Genomic DNA, 9140 nt, shown 5'->3' on the forward strand with positions numbered 1-9140 from the left:
TGGGGACAATTTGTATATCTGGAATATTCCAAGATACTTTCAGACTGCTGCATCTGCTTATTTTTAATTGTTTTTCTTAAACTATACACAGCAGTCCCATAGCATGGAACTATGATTATATGATTTAGAGATGTGTATGTTCACTATTTTTTTTTTTTGAGAGAAGCCGAGACTTTTGTTTTTTGCTGAGTTGAAAGCTATAGGCAGTTAAAATGGTTTTCCTTTTCCTGAGATGTTTTTGGCTATTAGCCTCTAACAAAAATGAGAAGTCAGTCCCATCCTTGTGTCCCAGTTTCTCTCTTCAGAGTTTTCTTGAGAGAGAATCTCAGGTATTTCTAGATAGTCTAATATAAAAAAGGTGCAAGTGTGGTGATGGGTGGAGGTGGTTAAATGCTCACTTCTGCTGTTACCCTTGTGGTTATGTCACTGCTGTATTATGTGCAAGTCTTCCTCTTTTTTTTTTTTTTCTCTGCATTGTAAATTTTTTTGCCCATGTAAGGTAAATATTTTCAACTGTTATAGCAAAGTCGGCAGCTCAAGCCCTTACTACAATTTGAGTTTAAAATTAAAACAGTTACTAGTGCAAAATACAAGAATCAAAGATTTTTCTTTTTTTTTAGCAGTTTACAAACATCTACAGCTGGTGTCAGGCCCAGCTTTTCAAAATAATGTCATGCCAAGTTTTTCAACACAAGGGCGGGCTGAAATGTTGGGTGAGCCTACTGCTTGGGCCTGATGCTGAAGAGCCACCGTGGAGCGAACCTGGACACAGGGTAAAATCCTGGCTTGTACCTGCTCTGCTTAGAACTGTACCGGCTGTGAGAAAAGAAGTTCGCTGACTATATCTGCCCTGAAGTAATCTGTTCTTCCTCAGCTTTTTTTTTTTTTTTTTTTTTTTTTTTTTTTTTTTAACTTTAACAATATTCTCGTGGTCTGTACAACACGAAGCATAAACTCCAGGACTCCCGTTGTGGTACCTGCACAGCATTAAATGTTACAGTCAGAAGGGTTTGGGCTCTGAGGTAATTCAGCTGCCAAATCTTTCATTAACACATCCTCTGAAATGTCATTCCTTGTGCTTTCCAAGGCTTGCGGTGTAGCAACCTGCATGTTTTAGAAGGGAAAAGGGAGGCGCTGAAGCAACTGGCACAGTGAGGCAGTGACTCGGTGGCAGAGCTGGAACTGAAACTTCCTGGGAGGAGGCCGGGAGAAGCAGCCCGGCCTGTGGCGCTTGTGTCTCACGGGGAGCGAGCAGCTCGGTGGAGGAGCTCCTTGCTGAGTCCTTCTGTCACCCGGGCAGGTTTCCAGCAGTACAGGGGGTCTGGCTGGCGCTTATCTCCACCTTGTTTCTTGCAGAGGTGAGGTTTGTGCAATTAGGTTTTCTGTCACTTCTCTCTGTTTTTTCCCTCCACAATTCTTTAAATCTGGTGATGAATTTCAGCCAGATTCAATTTGAGGGGTTGCAGTGGGAGCTCCCCGTGTGTCTGTTTTGCTTGGCTGGCTGCCTGGGAAATACAGGCTTTTTCTTTCCCACCTAGTGGCTGAGGCGCTTGAGAAGGGACAGAGCATGCGGGCCATGGGAGGAGGAAGGAAAAACGCCGCCGACGGCTGTGAAAGGCCTGGAAGCGCTTGGCGCCCGGTGGCGGCTGGGCTGACGCGAGGGTCTGGCAGCGCTGCTGGGGATGAGGTGGCGCCGCATGTGCGTCATCTCGGTGGGAAGGAACCGGGCTCCAGGGAGCTCTTGGCAGCTCGGCTTCATTACTTCTGCTGCTTGTGGAGCTGTGATAATTATGCTGTGTTTTTGCGCCACTGTAAATTTGCCCAGGGTTTTACTGAGACAGATTAGATGTCTTGCCTGCGCTGTGGGAGCAGTGTACCGCAGAAGGGTATGTTTGGGGGCTTAAATAGCAGAACCTGATGGCTAATCCTCAGTATCGTGCAGGAGGCTGGATCCTTCTGTTTATGCTTAGCTGCTGCCGAGCTGCAGCGTTTGCATAAATATTCATGTGTTTCAGGGCTTGCGCCTTTGCTGCGGCAATTGCTGCTCCCTTCTCTCCTGTTCCTCTTGCTTCCTCTCTTCCATTCCTCCGCTGTCATCTCCCTCTCACACTGGCTTGCAGGAATCGTGTAGGCTGAGCGGGCAACGCGCGCCAGGCCGTGCAGATGGTTGTCTGTCTTACTCCTCCTCTCGCTGACGCACGTGTCGGCACACGCACCTTGCAGTGCAAGCGGGAAGGCATGCACGTACAGACTAGGCTTGCCTCCCCAGGCTGTATTTCCAGAAGGTTATTTGGCAAGAAGACTAGAGGGAAGAGCGAGTGAAAAAACCACCATGTGCGCTACTGAACTCTTCAGGGTCTCTGGGAGCTTTCTAAGGCTCCACCTGGAAATGAAGAGTCTTCACGCTACAGGTAACTTGGTCACCCTGTCATCACTTCACCAAAACTGGTCAGAAACATTTTCTTTCTGGAAAAAAAAACCAACCCCCCCCCCCCCCCCCCAAAAAAAAAAAAAAAAAAAACAAAAAATTGCTGGTGAAATATTCATAACCAGCAGCTTTCAACTAAAACCTGCTGGGCAATTTTCTGCTGCCAGTTTTTTGATGAAAGCTGAAGTCCTTGTGAGAAAAGAACCTTTCTACATGACAGATTTTGTTTAAATAAAAGCCCATCCTTTTGTCTGAAAAAGGCTTAGTGGTGTATCAGCAACTAGCTCTAAAGTAAACACTATAAGCAGTCCGAGGGGCACAATTTTTCAGGTAAGATGATAAAATTGAATTGTGACGAAGCTCAGAAAGAAAGCTGTTAAAAATTAGGCCCCTTAGAGAAGCCAGTAGAGGAAGAAGGTGTGTTTGAAGTGAAAATGGCCTGAGTTAGAGTCTGCATGCTGAAAAACGTGTCTCACAAGGACTCACCCCTATAACAGGACTTCTCTGTTCACTTTACCTGTGTTTAGGCTGAACCTCTGTAGAATCCTAAAGATGAGATTTTTATATTGATGGGAAAGAACTGTATTTTTTTCTCATTTATATAGTCTACAGTAGGAAATCTGATCCCCCCCTTTCCCTTTCTGTTAAAAATAAATAAATAAATAAAGGGCACAAAATCATCTATCACATATTTTCTTGCATTATACCTACCAACCATGCAAAGTAATGCCTCTTGATGATCTTAGCATCCTGCAGGATTCTGAAGGAAGATAAAAATCAGATTTTGTATCTTGTTCTCCATTTCTCAGAAAATTTAATAGGCTATTAAGTCAGATTTCTTTTTTTGCCTGTTATGCTATATTGGTAAAAAAAAAAAAAAAAAAAATATTCCCAATTGCAGGAATGCTTGTTAACTTTCTCATGGGTGTGAATTAATCATCAGAATAAAGTGTGGCCTTTCTTTTCTCTTAAAACATATTCTGGGAAGCATACTTTTGAATATGCTTTAAAAAAGGCAAATCAATCCACGAGATCAGTGATTAACAAAGTCAAAAGTCTGGGTTCTGTAGCAGACCTGGCTGCTACTCCATGGTCATTAATAGCATATCCATGTGAGAAGGGTATATAAGAAATAACACGGAAGAAAGTGACACCTAGAACTCCAAAGTATCAGTCTCAGTATCAACTGCTGGAAGGCAGAGGCTTTATTTTTCCTTTTCCGCTATTCACTGATTTCAATTTGATATTTAGCACTATCAATCTCAGATATTAAAAAAAAAAAAAAAACAAAAACCTGGATGTTAGGTTCCATTTTTGGCAAAACTACTGTCAAAGTTCAGTGGGTAAATAGCTTCTTGAACAGCTATTTTGAGCAAATCAGCTTCAAAGCCATCTTTGGACTTGATCAAAATTTTCTGGTCCTTTCAAGAGAAGGTGTTATAGAAATAGTGGCTTACTGTGTTCAAGTAAGGAGACAAGAATGAAAAATAGCTAAAATAATTCAAAATCAAAGCTTTGGTTTAAAATATTTTAGTCAAAACTGGCTCTCAGATCATTGAAACCTTTTTTAAAAAATAAACCTTGTTATTAAATGTCTAAAATTCCTTGTTATTAAATGTCTAAATGGTAAGAAGACTGTACAAACCTAGGAGAGCCACATATGTCTAAGCAGAGCATATAAATTCAGGATGTGCATCTTCACTCTTTTGAATGGGCATGATATGAAGATGAATCTAAATTTCGGGACTACGTATTCTCATTCTTACTCTTTCTTCACTTTTTATGCTATTTACTAAGGCAAACAGAGACAGTTTTCTGTTAAGTGCCATTTACTGATGTGCAAATTCTCCTCTTAACCAGATAGGAAGTTAGGAACTGAGAAAGGGGAATTTACTTTCAAAGCATGGATCCTGTTTAGGCTTTGGCCTCTTCAGTCTTGAACCGATGTGGTGGGCATTGTCCAGTCTCTGTTTTGTACCGAGTTCCCGAATCAGAAAACCATAAACGAAAAGCCCCGATGCCTGATTTGCTCTGCAGATATTTCATTCACTGCCTCCAAACCGCATCATCCAGCCTTTGGGAGGGAGCAGATCCCAAACAACAGCGATAGGGTTTTGTGAGTTTTGTAGGTTTTATTTTAAGATCTACATTTGATAGGAGTTTCCCCCACAGCTCTTTTAGATAAGGCTCGGCTGTTTTTGACATAGTAACCCCAACAAATGCTTACCTTGGCAAGTGAGTGGTATATAATTGTACTCTAACACGCGAGTGCTTTTGCATCCTAAACTAATATTCAATGGCATAAGCAACCATTTCAAATCAGTTTAAAAAATACAGAGAAACAGGCTTCCAGGTGTACTGTGGAGTCACTGAAAGAAACCACAAGATGACAAGCAAGATATCTGGCAACGTAATTTTTCTCACTATAGTGTATTTCAGAGGCTTTAGTTTAAAAGACTAAGCCTAAGCTGACGGGAAGTTTGTGTTACCTCTCTGTGAGCTATAGTAGTGATGCTGGAACACATAGCTTCAGCTTTCACTGAAATTCAAGAACTTTTGCCAAGGTCTGACTGGTCCAGATGGCAGGAGAGGAAGAACTTTTTGAATGGAATCAGTCTACCTGGAAAAGAAACATTTCTGTAATATGTGTCTTTACAGACTTGCTGGATTTTTGAATACTTTAAAAAGTATCCAGATCAGATTCAGTTGATTTTTTTTTTCTCTCTTCGTTTCTTCACTCACATCCTGTGAAAACCCAGGGTTTGCCCCTCGTCTTTGCTCCACCTGACAGGTGTCATCGTATCTTTGATGCAGCCGTTAGCGGGCGGTACGGCTGTGGGATTTGCTGTCCAGCTGTGCAAATGACTGTGATCTAAGGTATTTCACCTCAGTTACTTGTGTGCAGAGAACACACTAATACCTGTCCAAAAAGCTGAAAAGCTTTTTGAGATCCTTGCACGGAAAATTTTATGTGAGTGCTAGTATAATGTTGTCTACTTTATTTTAAAGCTCATGTTCACGTATTCTTTGTTTCTTTAAAGTTTGGATGAACGCACATGTCCAGCCTGCCATTCCTCGGCCTTCCAGAGCTCCAGGAGGAGCAATAAAAAGGGAGAGTAAGTACAAAACAGAGCAAAGACTGAAGATGAGGGAAGAAACTGGTGTGTCCTACTCCAAAGTCACCATTTGAACATTATGTGCAGGAGAGAGACCCTGGAAATGTCTCTCCTTATCTCTGCCTGGTGCCTGTGTCCCAGATCAATGTAAAGCACTCTCCTCTCCATGGAGGATGAGTATTTGTCACCTACAGCCTCACATGGCTTTTCCCCAGATGGGGAACCTGGGGGAACCATATACAAGTATCTCTTAATTGCTTGAATTTCTATTTAGCAGGAATGAAAATTTTAGGTGCCAGTGACTTCCCACTTGCAATAACCTTTTTCTGGTGGCTTTTTATGTCTTGTTGTAAGGGACCCTCTCTCCTTGAGAACAACCTCACGTTGTGGGAGAGATTTCCTCTTCGGTTCTCACTGCATGGAGCTGAGCTACCCTGGCAGAAATTCACCCCTTCACCACCAAGAGGGGACTTGCAGGGCCACGGGCCCTTCCCAAAGGTCACAGCTTTTCTCAGACACCCAAGGGCTGCGATAATGGGAAAAACCCTTGGTAAAGGGTTTTCACAGCCTCAGCTGGGGTGAATCACAGATTGGTGGTTTGGGGGCATGTGTTTACTGCAATGTATGATAGGTTTTGCAGCTGATGTTAGCTGCTTTTTTCCCTGAAATCCCTACAACAGGTCACTAAGGTGTGCAGTCAGCCTCACCGCAGACCTCGGGGAAGCTGATGTGTCGTCCATACGGCAGCAACAGGCAGAAGTGAAACAGGAATGCGCAACTGTAGAAGCACAGTCATGAGCTGGGGGTGTGTGTGTCTTTCTACCTCCAGCCAGCCAAGCACGACTTTTCATTTGACAGTGGTAATTTCTGGTCTACTGGAAAAAAGTAGCGCTTTATGGTTAATACTGGCCGAAACCAAAGAAAAAGACAGGCTAATTGAATTAACTCGAGGAGAGGTGCTTGCCAGCCTATGGTGCCAACCAGCCAGACTAGAGCTGTGTCCCCGCAGAAACTTTCTCTTGAGTCCTCCGGCCACAGTTTTGTAGGTCATAAAGATGCAGTGGTATAGAGTGGTTGCAGTTCCCTACAGCACTGCTGTCCCACACCACATTAAAACGTGTTGCTTTTAGCTCTTTGAGTCATCGGACTAGGTCATCAGTCCAGCTGGGGGAAGAAGATGTTACTGGCTTGCCATTTTTTAAAATAGGTCTCCCTACCAAATGCTTTCTTCTTATTCTTAAAATGAGTTTCCATGGTAACGCTGTCACTGGCACGCTCATTCTGGCAATAAAAAAGGATGAAAATAATTCCCTTTTCAGCAATCCTATGCTTGGCCTAGTAGAAGCCCCTTTTTATTTGAGCCTTATTTACCTCTAGGGAATCTTGTCTCCTTTCACCTCTGCCAAAGGTATCCTGGGTCCCACCTCCATTCCCACTTCCTTCCACATACTGAACTCAAATTGGTGCCTTCTGCTGCAAGGGTAAAAATCTGGGACATTTGTGCAGCAGAATTCCCTTGTGTGTTACTTCCATTTTACCTTCTGGCTGAGTCTTCTTAACATTGCATCTAATTCTTATCAAAATGTAACTTTGCTGGAATTATTAATGGCTGTAAAAGCTCTGTTACAGGTCTGGGAGGTTACTGCTTTCAATGTGATATTTATCACTATTTATCACTTTATTGTGCAAGATGATGCAGAATATTGTACTTCTGGCCATCACGCTCATTAGTTTCTGATGTCCTGTTGTGATAGTCCAGAGCACGTTTTAGCAGGACCACATGATGCCGAAGAGAGCCCCGTAATCTGCTGTTTGCTGGGGAATTTCTCTCGAGGAAAATTTGCAATTGCTCAAGGATTAGTCATGCAAAGAGTCTCCAAAACCAGCCTTACATGCTATGTGGTTTTTTTTGTAGCGTCTTGCTGCAGAAACAGCTGTTGTGTGTTGAAATGAGATGCAAGATGCAGTTTTAGCCAGCTAGAGAGAAGGCATCCTCTCTGCAATGTTACAGGTCTTCCAGACTGAAGGTTTCTTGCAGCTCATCCGACGGAAGGGCCACCCTGAAGTGCAGTCAGGCTTTTAAATAGAAGAATCTAAACACGTGGACCATACAAGCCTCATATTGTTTAATTAAAACAGTCTGTAGTGCTATTTTTGTAACTAAAATTAGAGTTTAATTTGACTAGCTTCCCTTTTGATATCTTAGTCCAGACTGGCCTCAGAAAAGGTCATGGTTGCTCCCTTGCCGCCCATTTCCATTCTAGTCTCCTGGTGATCCTACATTTTCATGAATACCATAAAAAAGTAAAATTAGTATATAAAATATATACATTATATAATATACATAATAGATAATATATATTATATAATAAATATAAAATAAAAATAAAAAGTATTGCAACTTTTTTCCTTTGTTTAAATTAATTCTTCTCTACTCCTACCTCCATTTTACCCATGAACTAAGGAAAAGATCTTATTCCACAGCACAATTTCTCAGACAGCAGCTTTACTGGAGTGCCTTAAACACAATAAAAACTCTTTTCCTCCCCAGTTCTTCAGCAGCTTATTAAGTGATTTTCAGTGCTTGCCTCGACATCCCAGGGGTATCAGAGCACAGTTGTGCTAACTGCCGTATGATGCACTTGCGAATCTCTGTCTCCTCTTTTCAGAGCTTGTCAGGACACCGAGCTAAATTAAAATAAAAAGGAGAGATTTTGTGCATTTCTTCCTTTTTCAGCTCCATGTTGTCAAAGGCAGCAGGCGAGTGAATCGCCTGCTATTGCGTGTTGAGCGGTTGAGCCTGGTGCTGAACGCGGTGGGAAGGTGCAATCTAGACTCCAACGTTTGGCTCCCGGCTTATTTGCAGCAACCAAAAGCCTTTGATGAGAGCAGAGAGCAGCAACGGAGCCGATTCCCTTCCCAATAAGCGTTCTTGGGATCTCCTGTCCTTCTCCAGTCCGAGAATAATTCTCACCTGCTTTCAGTTTTTTTGAAGGACCAGGTGCATTATCTTCAACTACTTAAAACAGAAATTGAAACAAACCAAGTTTTGAGCTGAGTGCTTTTTGCTTTTTTGTTTTGTTTTGTTTTCCTTTTTAGAAAGGTAACATTGAGAATAAGATTTAGAGGGTAGTTTGCACCCTTTTTCCTTGAGAAAGTTGCATCAAGCATCCTCTGTTTTCTTTTCATACGTTGGTCGGAGAAAGACTGCTTTGAAGAATTTTCCCAAAGAGAGAGATTTGAAAAGCTTGCATTTGCAGAAAGCAAAGAAAGAGCACCTAGCTCTCTTGCTGAGGATTCATAAATTGGCATAAAACCTAGATGTAACCTATGACAGGTTAAGAGTTACAGCTTGTCCACGCAAACTCTTCACCTCTGGCTTCCAGGACGCAGGAATATATGATTCTGGCATGTACGTCACCGGCTACCTGCATAAAAAAACTGACCTTTTGGAAATACCAACCTGGCCTCCTGGCTCCTGTAAATCATACTGGAATAGAAACGTATAAACAATTTTAGAACATGGTTGCCTACTTTTTTTTGTTTTTTGTTTTTTTCCTTTTTCGTTTCATGTATTTTCTATTGGTGAGATCAGC

At 42.2% G+C, this 9140-nt stretch overlaps 1 long non-coding RNA gene across 3 annotated transcripts; it reads left to right on the plus strand.

Annotated features, from left to right (window-relative positions):
* The first annotated feature begins 1235 nt into the window (after nucleotides 1-1235).
* LOC135328213 (uncharacterized) lies at nucleotides 1236-8216 on the plus strand. 3 transcript variants are annotated; one of them, XR_010388980.1, is made up of 4 exons: nucleotides 1236-1358; nucleotides 2270-2411; nucleotides 5470-5544; nucleotides 6225-8216. It is a non-coding gene; the product is annotated as an uncharacterized LOC135328213 (long non-coding RNA). The 3 variants fall into 3 exon arrangements; XR_010388978.1 differs by having other exon boundaries at nucleotides 5470-8216; XR_010388979.1 differs by lacking the exon at nucleotides 1236-1358 and adding an exon at nucleotides 1758-1886 and having other exon boundaries at nucleotides 5470-8216.
* The last annotated feature ends 924 nt before the right edge of the window (nucleotides 8217-9140 follow it).

This window comes from Dromaius novaehollandiae, chromosome 4, assembly GCF_036370855.1.
Source record: "Dromaius novaehollandiae isolate bDroNov1 chromosome 4, bDroNov1.hap1, whole genome shotgun sequence".
Lineage (NCBI taxonomy): Eukaryota > Metazoa > Chordata > Aves > Casuariiformes > Dromaiidae > Dromaius > Dromaius novaehollandiae.